Here is a 13284-nt window from a genome sequence, read left to right as displayed (position 1 = left end):
GTCTACCGTCTGGTCCCCTTTTTATTTTAAGTACCCATTTACATTTTATGGCTGTTGCGTTCTCGGGTAATTCAGTCAATTCCCAGGTTTTATTATCTAACAGGGATTGGTACTCAGCTTGCATGGCAGCCCGCCATTCATTTGATTGTAGAGCCTCCGCAACACTGCTTGGCTCCTCTGGGTCAAGTATCTCGTTGGCAAGGACCACGGTCTCAGGTTCTGGATATCGCGCGGGTGCGCGTCGCTCACGCACGGGATGCTCCCTTTGCTCCAAATTTGAGTCACCAGAGTTAAAGTCTGACCTTGGTGGATTCCAGTCCGAGTCACCGCTGTCACTATCTACGTCAGATGACTCCCACGAATCTGCATTCGAATCGCTCAGCTGATTATCCGCGCCCCCTTGCGCTTCTTCCTGGTCGTTGACACTACTGTCCTCGATTATTACTTCACCACTCGCGTCATCGGGTTCGCGTTTCAAAATTCCGCCCGCCTCGATTCTTTCGAGTATGCGAACGTTACGCGCACGTATTATTTTCTGCTCGACCGAGTCGTACAACCGATATCCATTCGGTGCGTATCCCACAAACACTAGCTTTTGGCCACGATCGTCAAGTTTCTTCAAGTACCCGGTATTCTTCGCGTACGCGTCACTCCCGAAAATTCTTATGTTTGCCAAGTTTGGCTTTTTATTCCACCATTTTTCGAATGGCGTCTCGTTCATTCCCCTTTTCGGTGAACGGTTCATCAAGTATGTAGCCGCTAAAACAGCTTCACCCCAGAGTTCTTTTCCAACACCACTTATATATATAAGAGTTTATTATTTAAATTACAGGAATTATAATAAGACGAGCTCATGCGCCCCTCAGTATTGATAACCTTAGAGCTAGTTTTTTAGACCTATTGCGTAAGTCTTTACAAACATTAAAAGACAAAGATAAACTTAAGCGATTGAAGACAAAAAGATGACGAGTGACCTATTATGTAAAAATAGATTGAGACTCATTGGAAAAGAAAGACAATACTCCTAAAAGTAAGCGTCAATAAAAAACCAATGTTTTAGATAAAGGCTGGGATTAAAAATTAAACCCTAGAGGACGAGTGTTAGAGTTTTGGATTGCAATTCCTAGAAAGTTTGGCGGTCTCGTTAGCCTGAACTATTAAGACGAGAGTTTCTACTTGTTTAAGTAAAGAATTGACTTGCGTCTGTAACTTATTAATTATTTCGTTTTGGGAATTAATAATTTTGATAAATTGGCCCACGCTCATAGATGCTTTATCAGGCGTAGCCGTCTGTGGAGCATTACCCCCCGACCCCCCCTTCGTGGCCGAAGCGTACGAGCGCGTCCCAGCCGATGCGGTGCGCGGGGTTGCCACACTGGCCACTGGTTCGGCTGCTTTAGTTTCTCGAAGATCCTCAAACTTGCGTTTTCGGATCTCGCGATAAACTTTACAGCCTCTCCAGTTGGCCGTATGATGTTCCCCGCACAACGCACAGGTGGGAGGCACCTCAATACTCTTCGTACACTCAGAGGTATCGTGTGGCCCTGCGCACTTCAGGCACCGCGGATCCTTTGCGCAGTATCTATGAGTATGTCCAAAACACATACATTTCTTACACTGAGATAGAGTCTTTTTTGGCCGTACAGGTTCTAACTTAACAATTAGCTGGTCTATACTTTTTATCTTAAAAATTTCTGTCTTTTTGTTCTTATCGGTGATAGGGCTAAAATTAACTTGAACTAATGGAATGAAATTACCTGTTTTAAAACTCTTAAGTCTAAAGATAGATTCTACTTCTAAATTATTTACACATTCTAAACTATTTTTAATGTCTTCGATGGGATAATCTATGGGTAAACCTCTAATAATGACTTTAAATGCTCTTTCTTCTTTAATTTGATACGTATGATACTTCACATTATTTACTTTTAAACTGTCTTTTAATTGATTATATACAGAAATATTTGGGGAAATAACTTTAATTTGTGATTTATTTATAACCTTAACTAAAAAATCTTCCGAAATGGGATTTAAAACTACTTGTTGGAACACCACAGGTTTGCCTACTTCGTAGATGAAGATTGGTGGAGGGGTGAGGTTCCTTTCCTCCTGGTTTTTCGCTGCCGTGTCCTCTGCCAGAACTTCTGCAGCGAAAAGGGATTTCTTGAAGGGTGGAGGCGCTTTGGTTTTGGGGCCAGAAGCAATGGGTTTCTTAACCAAAATTTTTGGTTTTTTGGTTGAAGATTTGGAAGGTGAGGAGGGGATAGAACCGTTCTTCTTCCTTTTATTTACAACAAGCTGCCAGTCCATGTTGGTCAGCGATTTTTGGCATTGGTTACTTGTAGTTGTCGAGATGGGAACTACATTGGGAGTTGATTCTTGGGGACCTGAGACACTAGGTCTGGGAGACGTCACAGGTGACCACGGTAAGTTCTCACAAGATATACACTTCTTCCATTTTTGATTATGTACACAGGAAATTTCAGAGTCAAGTTTATTTACACATTTTGTACAGATTTTTGCTGGTACAGAATGATTACAAATGATAACTTTGTTCATATTTACACTATATATACACAAAATCGAACAAAAAGTTTATATACATTATAACTATACACTTGGCCATACTGAGAATAGTAAGACGAATTTAATCTTGATAGCGGAGCGACGACGGAGAGAGGCTTGTGCTCGCGACCGCTTATCAAACAAGACTGTCCAACACCACTGTCCTGAATCATCGCACGCGCTTTTGTCATGATTGTTAAATTTTTACGTTCCGACGTGCCGTTAAGTTCCGGGCAATACGGAATAGAGTAGTCCAGCTCCAATCCTCGGTCTTCGCACCACTTTTTGAATGCGCCGCTCGTGAATTCTCCTCCGTTATCCAAACGTAGTTTTATGCTCTTGGTCTTCTGCTGCACCTCCAGTTTTATTATCATATTCTGTAACTCTTCACTTGCTTCACTTTTGTTCCCGAGTAATTCCGTTACAGTGAACCCCGAAAAATCGTCCGTTATTGTTATAAAATACGATTTTCCATCAAAAGTTTTCGGCTCGATAGGTCCGCTCAGGTCGCTGTGCAATATCTGGAGTTTTCGGTTGCTTTCATTCTCGCACTGTTATAGAGCAATTTCGACAAATTCGATTTTAAACAGACATCGCAGTCTTTGCACTCTCGCACAATATCGCCTTTTTGATTTAATTCAACTCCGTCCGCGATTTTTTCAAGCACTTTAAGATTGGCGCCGCCAAGATGACCCATTCGCCTGTGCCAGTCAGGTTTTAAATTTATCACTGACAGCGCTCCTTCCTTAGATTTTTTAATGGTCAAATTTACCGTGAACAATCCACCTTCAATACGATATCCACGTAGAACTATCTTTCCTGCCATTTTAATTTTTACTTCGTTTTCTTCGAAAAACTCTTGCTCGCCGGATTTCACTACCGCGTTTACCGAAAATAAGTTCGCGCACACTTCCGGTGAGTAGAGTACATTACGGAGGTTACACTCTTCAGCCACGATTGTTCCTTTTTTCACAATTTTTAAGTTGTGCCCCGCTTTTGCACTGGACACCGTTTGGTCCCACGGCTCCGCCGAAGATAAACATTCTTCCATGTTGGTCATGTGACTTGTACAGCCTGAGTCCACGATCCACACGTTATCTTCCTGTTCTTCTTGGAGGGCAAGAAACGACACGGCATTGTCTTCATTATCATTCTTCTTGACACTGTTATTTTTATTTCTAAAGAAGCATGCAGCTTCATCGTGATTATCCTTCTTACAAATGGAGCACCGCTTTCTGGCATTGGAAGTTTCACCGCGAGATGATTTTTCACCTGTTTTATCAGATTTTCCAGGCATTTTGACTCGACATTGACGTTTCAGATGCCCCACTTTATTACACCGATAGCACTTCCTTTTTTCGCTTCCAAAGAAAGCCACAGGTTCCTCCTTCTCGGTTTTTGTTTTATTTTGCTCCAGAACAATGCGATTTTTAAGAGTGTCTAATGTCTTGTTGGTTTCCGGCAAAAAATCAAATCCAGTCACGAAGGACCTCCAGGAGTCCGGCAGTGACTGTAGTATTTTATTTATCAGCAGTTCATTCTTGAGGGTATGATCCAGCGCTCTCAACTGCGCAAAGAGATTCTCCAATTTGGCCACGTAGCTCATAACATCTCCTTTAGTGTACATAGCTGCATAAAATTCACGGAATAACGCACTTTTTTCTTGATTGGTGTTATACCCGTACACACTTTTTAGAGTTGCCCACATCTCCGCAGACGTTTCACAGGTCAAAATATTTGTCAGCAATGGTTTTTCGATTGTGGTCACTATCACTTTCTTAGCTGAAGCATCATTTTTAAGCCACTTTTGAAGTTTTTCATCATCCGTTAGTGGTCTGGTTTCCGTTCCACTAACAATCCCGAACAGTCCACTAGCTTCCAAAAATATTTGCGCTTCAAACTTCCATAGTTGGTAGTTCGCACTTCCTTTAAGTTTAGAGATGTTGATGTATCCCGCTTTTATCACCGATTCCGACTCCATTTTAAATTTTATTATTTTATTTTATGCTATTTTATTTTTAAATTTTTATTTCTTATTGTCCGCGATCACACCGCATTCCACATCGCGCGATTTTATTTTATTTTTAAATTTTTATTTCTTACTGTCCGCGTTTACACCACATTCCGCAGCACGCGATTTTATTTTATTTTTTAAATTTTTTATTTCTTACTGTCCGCGTTTACACCACATTAAGGCGGTACGAAAATTTCGATACACTTTCACTTTTGGGTCAGCTGGGCCCATAACCTGTCGTTTTTGACGAAAATAACGTCAAGCAAAATTGCGTGAAAATGAATTAGATTTTATTGCGGAAAAACCGACGTGGTGCTCTTTCGAGAGAGACTGATGAACTAAAAACTAACATGGCCGGGCGTGAGTCTGAATCCACTCATCGAGAAGGTGAAGCTCCCGGTTTTGTGTCTCCAGCTGAAAAATACCTTTCCTCACTGATAAAGGTGTTTTATTTCATACTGCTTTCTTTATTCATCTTATTAATTCAATGTTGTTTTATCTCACTTGTGTAGGTATTTTTCAGCCAGAGCACAATCCCAGGGAGTTTCACCTTCTCTTCACATGGTTGCAAATTATCAATTATCCTTTTTGTTATTTTTACTCTAAACAACATTAAGAACTTTGAATGTACATCAAAAATTGAAGTTGAAGGTTGTATTGGGGTATTCCTTGATGGGTTTTTGAGCGATCTCGACATAGGTCATCGGAGCTCTCGGAAAAATAATCGCATTTTTGTGATTTTTTAGGGGTGAAATAGCAAAATTGTAGTAGGGGCGACAGATTAAACCCCCTCTCCTTTATCCTCGCCTTGACCGATCTAAATTTTTAGTATGTTTTCGCCTGATATTTGATGTGACTTTCCTTAAATTTTCATGCCCATACAAAATTTTTTACCCCCATGTCAGCGTTGCCAAGTTGCGGACTCCAAAATATCAAATTTGATTATTAAATGAAGGTTTCAAGGAGTGATTTCCTTTAAAGTTTTACGAGAAATGTGCGATGTGAGAGTTTTTGATTAGGAAAGGCATATTTGAACAATTTAGCACTGCGGTGTTGCCACCTTTACAATTTAAATTTTTCAAAATGACTCGAATTTTTTTTTTTTAATTAAATGAAAATGTACTACTGCCCCTTACTGGGCATTAATTACATAGGTGTTAAGTTTTAACTTAGAGCTAATCTACAAACTAATGTTACAAGATTTTATTTTTAATTAATGACCCAAAGGACTACGTGCAAAACGGGCCATTTGGGGCTCGAGGCGGATACCTTTGAGACTTGCCCTATTCATCCACCTAACAATGCCCAATCTTTTCCCAAAGTTTCAAGCCCCCCAAAAATTTTTAGGAGACGCGGCGGGGGGTCAAAGTTAAAAACCGGCAAAATTTTCGCGAATTTATTACTCAAAAACCAAGAAGTTTTGGAAGACGCGGTTTAAACGAGCGTATTCAGCGTGACGAGAGCTTTCAGAAAATGTATAACATCATAGGGTTTTGTCAACTTCAGCTCGAGTTATCGCCTCCGAAGCGCCGGAACGCTCAGAAAAGACCCCTTATTTTTTCACGTTTGGACCGATTTAAAAAAAGGCCATTTTTTTATTTTGATGAAAAACTGATATGTTGTTCCTGACTCTCTGTAGCCCCTCTAGCTCTTTACCGCATGCTGGGGAAATGTTTTGGTCGCGAGTTGTAAGAGCGGAAAGGAGCGAATGCGGGGAAAATCGGCTACCTATTTTAAACTGCCCGCGCGGCGTTGATTGGAGGGAAAGCGTCCCCTCCCACTCAGTTCGCCGAATCATACTCCTCTGCCGACCTCGCATTGTTGCCACATGTCTCTTGATCCGTCGCCGCGCGCAGTTTAAAACAGCCTATTTTCCCGACATTCGCTCCTTTCCGCTCTTACAACTCGCGACCAAAACATTTCCCCAGCATGCGGTAAAGAGCTAGAGGGGCTACAGAGAGTCAGGAACAACATATCAGTTTTTCATCAAAATAAAAAAATGGCCTTTTTTTAAATCGGCCCAAACGTGAAAAAATAAGGGGTCTTTTCTGAGCGTTCCGGCGCTTCGGAGGCGATAACTCGAGCTGAAGTTGACAAAACCCTATGATGTTATACATTTTCTGAAAGCTCTCGTCACGCTGAATACGCTCGTTTAAACCGCGTCTTCCAAAACTTCTTGGTTTTTGAGTAATAAATTCGCGAAAATTTTGCCGGTTTTTAACTTTGACCCCCCGCCGCGTCTCCTAAAAATTTTTGGGGGGCTTGAAACTTTGGGAAAAGATTGGGCATTGTTAGGTGGATGAATAGGGCAAGTCTCAAAGGTATCCGCCTCGAGCCCCAAATGGCCTGTTTTGCACGTAGTCCTTTAACCTCCAGCGTTGGATTTTCATTCCGTTCAGAATAGGTCCCATTATGATTCTGCTGTTCTCTACATATACATTCAGGTACCATGAAAATTAAATGGGTGCAGTTAATTCAAGAAGAGAGGCCCGATATAGCGATGAGTCGGGGAAAAACGAGCGGTTCGGGTCGACAGAAAGTTCTTAAATCTACTCCATCAATAGAAAGTAGAATCCCCCCCCACCCCCCTCATTCTCCCACCCCCTAAACCTTATCCCTGTTGTATTCAATACTTTGAACATCCTATCTAAAATTTTGCCCCCAAATTTTTCCCAGAAACATGAAAAATAAAAACTCTATGAAAATGAGTGGATTACGACGATTCAAAAAACGTTTGAAAGTCCCCGAATTTGGCCTCCTCTTCACAGCGGATTTTGAACACACAAAACGGTTTTACTCTCAGCACAATTTTAGATAGGCTGTTCAAAGTATTGACTGCAACAGGGATAAGGTTTGGGGGGTGGTAGAAAAGTCCTCAAATTCTACTTTCTGTTTTACCGCTAAAAAAACACAAAAATGCGATCATTTTTCCGAGAGCTCCCATGACCTATTTCGAAATCGCTCAAAAACCTATCAGAGAATACCCCACTACAACCTCCAACTTGAAATTTTGATGTACATTCAAAGTTCTTAATACCCATTCGGAAATTCATCTTGAGGCAATCTTGGAATTTCATTGATGCAATCTTTTCCAAAAAGTTGTCTTAAACTTGAGATAATGATTGTATTAATCTGAGAATGTTCAACGAACACGATTGCGTGAGTAATATTCTTTCAAAGTTGAGAGAAAAAGGTTGTTTGAAGCTTTTAAAAAAAAACTAATAATAATGTTTTATTAATATCCCGGCAAGGTTGTCTCAATATTGAAATAAGATTGTATTAATCTGTGAATGTTCAATGGAAACGATTGCATGAATAATGTTAAAGCAAAGTTGAGAAAAGAAGGTTGTTGGAAACTCGGAATGAATAGCTAATGCTATTATTTGATTATGTAATATCTTGATCAGAGGATCCTCCGCGGAGATCCCTGAAGTCACAGAATATATTAATGTTATAGCACTCTATTTGTACTATGATAACCTGCCGGACATCAATTCGAAAGTTATTTCACGTTTTATTTCTACCAGGATTTTCCGTGATAATGATTCTCAATGAACGAGGGGCAAGGCTGGAGCCCAGCTAAACACAGCTTTAACCGAGAAATCGGGGAAGCTTTCTTCAATTGAAAAAATACATAAAAGTTAAAGCCTTTCCGGTCTGTAGCTTTGCAATACGCTTAGGACGCATCAGCATTGTACATATACAGTATCAGATGTTGAAAGACAGCAAAATAAATTGTGGAAATCTGCCTGAAATTGGGCCTAAAGAGATGACAAGCATCAGCGCACTCTGGTGGCTGATCTGCGAACTACCCATTTCAGCAGTATTGTATGTCCAATATTGTGACAATTTAGCAGTTAGCAAGCCATACCCCTATTCGAGCTCACCCCTATCCGACAAAGATTCTAATGAAAATGGGAAGGTTCCGATGTGTTTGTTCGTCTACTCCCGTTCTCAATGCACTAAGCATGGATCGTGCCGGAAGGGAACGCGCGGTCGATATGTGACTGTCACTAAGGGGATCTTCCTGACGACGCGACACCTTGGATTTTACGGCAATACGAGTAAAAACTCGGAATATGTAGCCTCCAACTCGTTTTTCGTGGGTAAATGTTCCAAAAATTGGGTGGAAAATTTTTGTCACCCATAAGTGCACTTTACTTCTCAAAAGGGCAATACCAAAAGAGGAAATCAAGGATGGTGGATGTAGCCTAAAATACTATATCGGCTCCTGTTCAATCGATAAGGGTGAAACGTCGTATCAGGGTGTATTTTTGGACAGGAAACTCAACGTTTTACGTCAAATGAGCTTGTTCGAACAATGATCAGTAAGAGGGTTATTCAAAATTAGCGATTTTGTCCCCCTCTCGGATTTTGCCCGTAGTTGGATATGTTGTTCCCTATCACGAGACACGCCTTTTTTCGGCATTGGCAAGTTCACCCAAAATTTTTCCCGCACGCTACAGCGTTGCCAAGTTGAAAACAGGCAAATTCCGTAAGTGACATTAAAATTGAGCTATGAAGTTGCGGGTTTAACGAAAATTCTCTAAAAATTGCGCCTTTTCAGGAAATGACCATGTTTTTAATGTCGCATTAATTTTAACATGCATTATTGCCAATTTTTCGATTTTTAAATTCGACAAATTTTACAAATCCGCGATTATCCAAAAAATGTAGCTTCAAATTTGAATGAAAAGTTGTCTGATCGATAGTTTGTTTGATTTAGCATCCATCGATATATTATAGCTCGCAGGGAACTTTTGGTTCGCGAGTTATCATAATTTTTGTAAACAGCTTTATGGAGCGACGACGCTTTTCGAGTCCACGCAGATAGAAGTTTTAGCCTCCAAAAAAACTGGGTAGCATTAATTCCATAGTCACCCATGTAATTTTTGGCGCTGAATCCGAATTTGAACATTTCAGAAAAAATTGTTGCCCGAAAGTTGCCAAATTTCGCAAAAATGGCTTAAAATCGGCTTTTTTGCGGATTATGGCCAGTGACTTGCCAGGAGTTGACCAGAGGACAAAAGTGATTATTTCTGCAGTTAAAATTCGTTAAATTTTCAACAAACTAGATGCAAAGTATTCTGCTCACGGCCAAATTAAACGCGCGACAAGCAGCAAACTGAAAGAAAGACACCAAAATCGGCGCTTTTTGTCCCCCGAAAGTTGCCAAATTTATAACTGCAGAAATAATCACTTTTGTCCTCTGATCAATTCCTGGCAAGTCACTGGCCATAATCCGCAAAAAAGCCGATTTTAAGCCATTTTTGCGAAATTTGGCAACTTTCGGGCAACAATTTTTTTATGAAATATTCAAATTCGGATTCAGCGCCAAAAATTACATGGGTGACTATGGAATTAATGCTACCCAGTTTTTTTGGAGGCTAAAATTTCTATCTGCGTGGACTCGAAAAGCGTCGTCGCTCCATAAAGCTGTTTACAAAAATTATGATAACTCGCGAACCAAAAGTTCCCTGCAAGCTATAATATATCGATGGATGCGAAATCAAACAAACTATCCATTAGACAACTTTTCATTCAAATTTGAAGATACATTTTTTGGATGTTAGAATTAAGATGCATGTTAAAATTAATGCGACATTAAAAACATGGTAATTTCCTGAAAGTGCGCAATTTTTAGAGAATTTTCGTTAAACCCGCAACTTCATAGCTCAATTTTAATGTCACTTACGGAATTTGCCTGTTTTCAACTTGGCAACGCTGTAGCGTGCGGGAAAAATTTTGGGTGAACTTGCCAATGCCGAAAAAAGGCGTGTCTCGTGATAGGGAACAACATATCCAACTACGGGCAAAATCCGAGAGGGGGACAAAATCGCTAATTTTGAATAACCCTCTTACTGATCATTGTTCGAACAAGCTCATTTGACGTAAAACGTTGAGTTTCCTGTCCAAAAATACACCCTGATACGACGTTTCACCCTTATCGATTGAACAGGAGCCGATATAGTATTTTAGGCTACATCCACCATCCTTGATTTCCGAAGTTGGAAATTCGACTAGAAATTCTTGTTTCCCCTTCAAAAATACCTCTCTGATACCAAATTTTACCAAAATCGATTGAAGAGGAGCCGTGATAGTATTTCGGACCTCATCCACCATCTTTGATCTCAGAATTTTGGAAATTCGACTAGAAGTTCGAGTTTCCCGTCCAATTATACCTCTTAACATCCACTTTCACCCAAATCGATTAAACGTGAGCCGAGAGTGCCAGCATGCTAAGTGCCATACTTTCTTCTGCACACAGTTCTGTTTGACAGAGTGCAGTATCCCGGTTAACGTATTAAGTCAAAGAGAACCACACATGGTTCTGTTTGATTTAATTCATCATCTCCCATTCTCCGTTTTACAATTTTTCATGCGGTATTCCTACGATTTTTGATGAATTGATTTTTTTCGAGACATACTCGTATCTCAAAGTAGCTCAGGTGACGAACCATCCAAATTCGCTAAAAACTGAAAATTGAAAATTAGGCTCTTAGTTCCATTTGGTAGAAATATGTCCAATTTTTGAAGCACACCTAAAATTTGGTCCCAAACATGTGGTTGAAAATGTGTTGCACCTCTGATTAGTAATAATCGAACAGACTAGCTAAAAAAATTAAAACAAAAGAAAAAGGAAACATTACATTCCCTATGTGAACAGAGAAAAATTCCCTCTTCTGTTGGCACATTCTTTCAAATTTCTTAAGACCTATCACTTGGACTTTGAATCTCAAATTATTTGAATGCCTTTATCGGACCTTTACTTTTATTTTACAGGAATAAATTCCTTTGAAAGAAATGATTCTCTTTCAATTGAATGATTTGCTACAAATGTGAGAGGTTTTGGTGCAACGAGGAATCTGCTGCTTACATGGAAGAATAACCTTAATTGAGCGGAAATTTTTAGAAGTCCATCAGTCAGTGTTTATTTGTACCTCTGGCTCCATTTCGTGTTAAGTGTTTTATTAATGAAAAACTGAATCACCAGAACCAAAGCACTTTCGTTCAATTTTGTGAATAATTTTATATTTTGTAATTTTTGCAAGGTCAATACAACAATTAATGAGCAAGTGTTTCCAGCACACTGTCTAACACACAAACATGTTCTAACGCTGAAGTAAAGTCATTCTGGTTGCTAAATCTGAAAATGACCTCTACTTTTTTTCTTTCGCCTCCGTTCTTGCGCTAAACCATCTTTCATGTACTTCAGTCATTTCGGGTTTTTATGCGGTTTTGAGAACGGAGTCTTTTTCTCACCTGATTTCTCGTCTTTAGAGGGTCCGAAACGAGAATCTAAAATTGCCCCTCAACTAATTATACGCCCGCCCCCCCCCCCCTGAGAGCCCCCCGAAATCGGAAATCGGTTGTTTTTCTCGTTTTTTGGCTACTATCGCAAGTTTTGAGAGCGGTACTTTTTTCTCTCCTGATTTCTCATCTGAAGAGGGTCCTAAACGAAAAATCAAATTTGCCCCATTGACAAAGTATGAGAACTCGCCCGAACCCCGAAAATCTCCCTTAATTGAGAAAGTAGAACCAACCTAAGAAAGTAGAATTACCCTACTTCAATATTCCCCCTTAATTCTACTTTAGTGGAATTACAAGTAATTGCTTTAGGTGAATTACCTTACAATATTTAGTGAGAAAAAAAATAAAGTAAGAAATGTTCACAAATAAATGAACTTTAGAACAAAGATGACGTTTTTGAACGTCTTTTCTAATATAACAAAGAAAGAAAATGCATATAATAACAATATTAAGAAATTGCTTACATTGAATGTAGGCAAAATAGATAGCACAAAATAAGAGACTTAGCATGGGGCTTCATTGACACCCAACAGAGCTCTGAGGTAAAGGAAAGTTTTCTTCACCAGGGCTTTTGTCATGAGATCAGCAATTTGCTCACTGGATGGAATGTGATGTGGGTCGGTAGCCGAAATAAATGAGACGCTGATGATCACTCAAAGATGTTTATTATATCGAGATCACGACTTGAACAGGAAGGGGCAGGCTCTGGCAAGTGGCCTGTCTGTCTGTGGGTGCCCCGTTGCCAGGTCGGGCACACACCCTATTGAGTAAGGCTATGATGCCACATAGCCTTACTGCACCTCCCGATTTTTTTTTTTTTTTTTTTTTTTTTTAAAGAAAGCACTTGGTGCGTGATTATGTGTGGGCTGTTTCCACATTCATGTTGCTTTCTGAGCAAAATAAAGCTGTATGGAGCTTAGTAATGTAGCCATTGGGCTGAGAAAATAATAATGTCGCCATTGGGCGTAATGAATTATTTATGTAGCCATTGGGCTTAGAAACTGATAATGTCGCCATTGGGCGTAATGAATTATTTATGTAGCCATTGGGCTGAGAAACTAATAATGTCGCCATTGGGCGTAATGAATTATTAATGTAGCCATTGGGCTGAGAAACTAATAATGTCGCCATTGGGCGTAATGAATTATTAGTGTAGCCATTGGCTTAGATACACTTAATGTCGCTATTGGGCGTATTGAGTAACTTATGTTTCCACTAATTTACTTGAGATAATTACAATTCAAAGGTTAGGGGTGGGAACCCCAGTCATAGGTACTTTTAAATTGGTATTTCATTTGACTAGTTTCATTTTATACATTAATTAAAATCAATATCACAATTAAATAGATTGAACATTGTTCACGAGGCAAATACACAGGAAGAAATGAGTAGTC

General features: G+C 39.8%; 1 protein-coding gene across 1 annotated transcript in view; it reads left to right on the top strand.

Annotated features, from left to right (window-relative positions):
- The window catches only part of Sara (Smad anchor for receptor activation), a 133921-nt gene extending 121195 nt beyond the window's left edge, over positions 1-12726 (top strand). Inside the window, exon 7 of the mRNA XM_072297273.1 lies at positions 11363-12726. The gene's annotated coding sequence lies outside the window, so the exon portion shown is untranslated. The remainder of the gene's footprint in view (positions 1-11362) is intronic.
- Positions 12727-13284: the final 558 nt, after the last annotated feature.

This window comes from Bemisia tabaci, chromosome 2, assembly GCF_918797505.1.
Source record: "Bemisia tabaci chromosome 2, PGI_BMITA_v3".
Taxonomy (NCBI): domain Eukaryota; kingdom Metazoa; phylum Arthropoda; class Insecta; order Hemiptera; family Aleyrodidae; genus Bemisia; species Bemisia tabaci.
This window is presented reverse-complemented; position numbering and strand designations above follow the sequence as displayed.